This window comes from Pinus tabuliformis, chromosome 5_1 (genome assembly GCF_031772625.1).
Source record: "Pinus tabuliformis cultivar Carrire ecotype Pingquan chromosome 5_1, CPIR1, whole genome shotgun sequence".
Lineage (NCBI taxonomy): Eukaryota > Viridiplantae > Streptophyta > Pinopsida > Pinales > Pinaceae > Pinus > Pinus tabuliformis.
Window position 1 is genome coordinate 341,477,204 of NC_142305.1, and position 5,300 is coordinate 341,482,503.

Sequence of the window (5,300 nt, forward strand, 5' to 3'; positions counted from 1 at the left end):
GTTATGGAAACTAAATATGGAGGATCTGTTGGTGGACAAAGATCAGTGGGTCGTGGTAGATCCAGGTACTAAACCAACATGAGTGTCCGATGAATAATGGAAGAAGTTGGATCGGAAGGCTAAGAACACAATATGATTGTGTGTCTTAGATTCAGTATTGCTGAGTGTATCAGGGGAAGATACGACGAAGGCTTTGTGGGACAAATTAGGGACTTTGTACCAATCCAAGTCTCTGGTGAATAAATTGTTCCTACGGAAAAAGTTGTATAACCTTAGGATGAAAGACGGAGACTCAGTGACAGAACATCTGAATGCATTTAGTATTGTGTTTGATGAAATAGTGTCATCCTTGTTGACGGAGGAGATGAGACGGAAAAATATGAAGAGCTAGAATGGTGATGCCTTGTCTATATGAGGATGGTCCCAGAATAGAAACAAAAATAAGTCATCGAGTGGGAGATCTAAATATAGAGGGAGGTCTAAATCTCCAAGAAAACCTGTAAAGGTGGTGTGCTAGAAATGCGGAAACGAAGGGCACTACAAAAGGGATTGTAAATCTAAAGCTCCCAACAAAGGAAAGGGATCTGATGTTACTCCTTCCGCAGAGGTGAAAACCACCTCAGATGAAGGTGGGGATGTGTACTTGGCTTCTTCAAGTACACATGTCGATCATGAGGCATGGTTGATTGACTCAGGTGCATCCTTTCACTTCACTCCCCATAGAGAGTGGTTCTACGAATATGAGAAATATGATAGTGGTGATGTCTTCTTGGGGGATGATAGGAAGTCTAGAATCTTTGGTCACAGAAAAGTAAAGTTGAAGTTGCAAGGTGGTAGGGTTAGAACACTTCCAGGTGTTCTGCATATTCCTGCATTGGCTAGAAATCTGATTTTCATAAGCAAGCTGGATGATGTAGGTGTAAAAACAGTGTTCGAGAAAGATACCTGCAAAATGGTTCGGTGACCACTGGTATTGATGTAGGGAGTTCAGATTGGAACTTTGTATAAGATGCAAGGTAGCATTTTTATTGATGGGTGTAATAGTTCTGTAGTTCCTGAAAGTGGAGCAGAAAGTCTAGTGGTCTTTGGAGAGAAGACCATGCTGTGGCATTAAAGGCTTGGACATATTGGAGAGAAGGGCCTTCGAATACTTCATGGTAAAGGTATGGTAGAGGGTATGAACAATAACTCTCTGGATTTTGATTTCTGTGAAAATTGTGTATATGGGAAGCGAAAACAGGTGAGTTTCCCCTCTGGTGGTAAGAGGGAGAAACATATATTAGAGCTCGTGCACAGTGATGTGTTTGGACCTATGAAGGTTCCATCATTGGGTAAGTCTGTGTATTATGTATTATTTATAGATGACTTCTCAAGGAATACATGGATATATTTCCTTAAGAAGAAATCTGATGTCTTTGAGAGGTTTAAAGAATATAAGGCTCTGGTGGAAAACCAAAGAGAGAAGAAGATAAAAGCGCTGAGGATAGATAACGGTGGAGAGTTTTACAGTAAGGAATTTGAAGAAGACTACTCCATACACACCTCAACAAATGGAGTTGCAGAAGGAATGAACAAAACGTTGATGGAAAGGGCAAGAAGCATGCTGAGTGGTTCCGGGTTAGGAAAAGAATTCTAGGCAGAGGCGGTGGAGACTACGTGTTACCTAGTCAATTGATCACCTTCATCAACATTGGAAGATAAGACTACATAAGAGGTATGGACTAGTAAGAAACCTTCTCTTTTAGATTTGAGGGTATTTGGATGTGATGCATATGTACATGTTCCAAAGGAGAAAAGAAACAAGTTGGATAGTAAATTTGAAAAGTGCATCTTTATTGGGTATAAGGATGGTTTAAAGGGTTATAAGGTTTGGAACCCAGTAACAAGGTATTTGGTCAATTTAGTGTCCTAAATTTCTCTACATAAATTATCAATCCGGGTATCATAAACTGATGAAGTGTAGTGCACTGTTTGTGCTAGATAACCCTTCTTACTTCGTTGTTTTTGTGTTTTATGTTGTTTTGGGGGTTTTTGGTCCTTTAATCCCTAATGATTTACAATGTAATTATCAAAAACTTAAGTCTAACTTTTGTAAAGACTGCTCAAAATCTAAAAATGGAAAAAAAAAAGCTTAAGAAAGACTTGGAAGCAAAGTTTAAGCAAGAAATGAAAACAAAGTTTCTATTCCTGTTTTACCATTATTTCCAAATCATGAATTAAAAACTGAAAGTGAAATTTGCAATTGATGTCTAATTAATTACAAAAATAAAACTAAATGAAATACTTAGTTACTCTGCCTCTCAATTTTGGGAGAAAGTCTCCTTGTGATGACATTTGAGGAATTCTGTACTTCCTTATTCTAAGAGAAAACAAATATAGAGATGTGGCAAAGACTCATTGCATAAATGAACTGTTCAACCACTTAGTTTAGGATGAATTATCAACTTGAAGGGTTTTTCAGAAACATTCATTAACACCATGAGTCAGTAAACTAGAAATAGAATGGCAAGGGCAATGAATGGCACTGATCAGTCTAATTGAGAATTTAAAGACTAGTAAAACAGTAAATGAAGTAAACTAAATTACATTACTGAGTTTCAACTTATAACTACTAATAAAAACTAGAAAGAGATCATGCAAAAAGAAGCTACTCTAAATTATGAATACTATTAGTAAGAAAATGATGAAACTTGCATTATAAACATTGCTAGTACAAAAATGATTATAAACACTGTGAAAGGAAATGATGAATTTATAGTTTAACTAGAAGAGAAAAAATAAAATGAAATGAAACCTTCTTTAGTGCAAACGCCCTCTACAACTGACTAGGCTATGCTTGCTTAATCAACTCCAAGAAAACTCCTTCAGATTTCCATAAAACATGCAGTCTTCATATTAGAAATAGGAACACAAAACAACCAGGAATTACAGAGTTTAAAACTCCAGCTTCACAATACAACTATCACCATTACTACTAACTTCTTCGGTCCTTTACACAGGTATTTATTTATAAGAAAAACTATACAACTGTTTGTGGAGAAAAACATGTTGTAGCTAAACACCTAGAAGACAAATGTGCAGAATTTCTTCCTCAGCTGCTGGAGAGGTAAATCCAAGACATGGTGGCTGTTGGATTCGGTTGTACAGGTGGCTATTGGAGTCCGTAGGTACAAGTAGTTGTTCTGGATAATGCTTCTCATCACTGTGAAATGTGTAATTAACCATGAAACATAGTCCTGTTACCTTTGGTCTCTGCGTTTGACTTCTTCATTGACCGTAGTCTTATGCCATCTTCTTTGTCGACTTAAGCTAGGTGAATAGGACAGGGTCCATGTCACGATGGTTTCTAAGCTGCCCATGTAGCTAGTTTCTCCTTCTGACACCTAGAACCTGTTAAAGCATGAAGGTAGCTGCGGAACAGATGATTAGCTGCAAAATAGGTTGTGTTCCGTAACTAATATACAAAAATTTACTCAAATAGCAAAACATAAAAGCATAACATGTAAATCACTAAATGTCCTCCTCAAGACAGTATATACCAGTCATTGATGATGAGAAGGCATCATTGTCATGGAAAAACAAAGAAAAGGAATAAGAAGAGTTGTTGGGGAAAGAGTAATTTTTAGGCTCAACATACCCCCACTACAAAATCATTGCATGTCCCCATGTAGTTTTCAAAAATGTGAACTTGTTTCTCCTATTGCATCTATTCTGACACTTCTGTTGGCACATCCAAGTTCCTTTTCTTACTTATCTTTACACTAAATTCCATCCTGGGCTTCTTCATAAGAAGTCTGTATTTGAGGTTGATATGTGTTCTTCTCAGCTTCCTAGTTTTCCTTTTCAGCTTCCTATTTTTCTTATACCATAACCCCAAATGTAGCATTGTTTTGTCATGAATGGCTATATCTAGCTTGTCTGTTCCCTCAAGGTTTCATTTTCTTTTTTAATGTGCATGTTCAAGATCTCTAACTCAAATATTTATTGTTTGAGAGAGCTAGTTTGAGATTCTTGTGGATTGAAAGGCTTCTCTAGATTGGTTGAGGATCCTGGATCCATTGAGGTATTCTTTTTCTCTAATGACTCTATGTAGTCATATATTTGCTATTGTATTGGATCTGTGCCAGGAGAAGCTCTGCTTGGGATGCCTTCAAAATTCTGTGGAAGAGAGTTTTGTGGACTATGTTCAGATGGAATACTATCAGGAGATTTAACTGGGGTTTCTTCCTCTAAGTTTATGAAATGGGCTTCTTTTGATGTTACCTTCTTCACCTTACCTCAGAGTCTAGAGCTCCTTCTCAGGTTTTGGAAGCTTATGGTTTCTTCTCTTGTGTCCTTCTTCCTCTTCCCTATCTCATTATTTTTTCTTTATTTGCTCCTTAATCTTGGTCAGTCTTTCAGAGAGTAATGTTCATCTTCTTGTGGTGATGAAGGTTCAGGAATGTCTTCATTGATTTCTTCAGCCCTCTCTTTCATTTTTCCTTTCTGTTTAGTCTGCTTCCTAACCTCTAGTTTAGAAGTTGTCTCTGCATCATTCTTTTGTGAGGAGGTTTGAATATTAATGCTGATCTTTCTCCTCCTACTTTTCTTAACATGACTCTCATCAGGTGACTCTGGAGCATCCTAGAAAGATTTCTTACCAAGAAATCTTATCCCCTATACTTCTCAAATGGAATTCAACTAATATTTTCACTAATCCATGATGATACATAGTTGTTTCTATGGATTCAATTTTCTTTTGGACATTTGTAGCCATCCTTTTCAGGTTGTTTGGAAGATAGAAGGGAAGGTTGATGGTTCCATTTTCTAAAAAAATCATTAATAAGTGTATATGGTAAACATACATAGACCCAAATCTTCCTTCACATGTAATGAATTTTTGCAATATTAACAACATATTACTCCATTTGTTCTTGAGTGCTGAAATAGGAATTCCCTTTCTAAATATTGTAACATCCATACCTAGGTTTCTAAGGATCACTTTCCAAGATTCACCATGAAATTCCTTGTTTTTAAACCATCTTTCTCCTTGTCTTGGAAGCTCTATTGCTTCTACTATGAAGGATTTTGTGACTGCAAATTTTATATCTCCTATCTCCACTTCTGTGCCATCAAATGACCTTGCAAAAGACTTGGTAATTTCCTTGTGGTAGCCATCAAAATTTTCAATAAAATTTAACCATCTAGCCTTTTGTAGCATCCCTTTAAGCTGTGGATACCCCTCCATATACTTTACCCCTACGGGCTCTGTTCTGACAATAAGCCCCATATCCCCTGTTTTCGGTTAACCTTCAAAATTA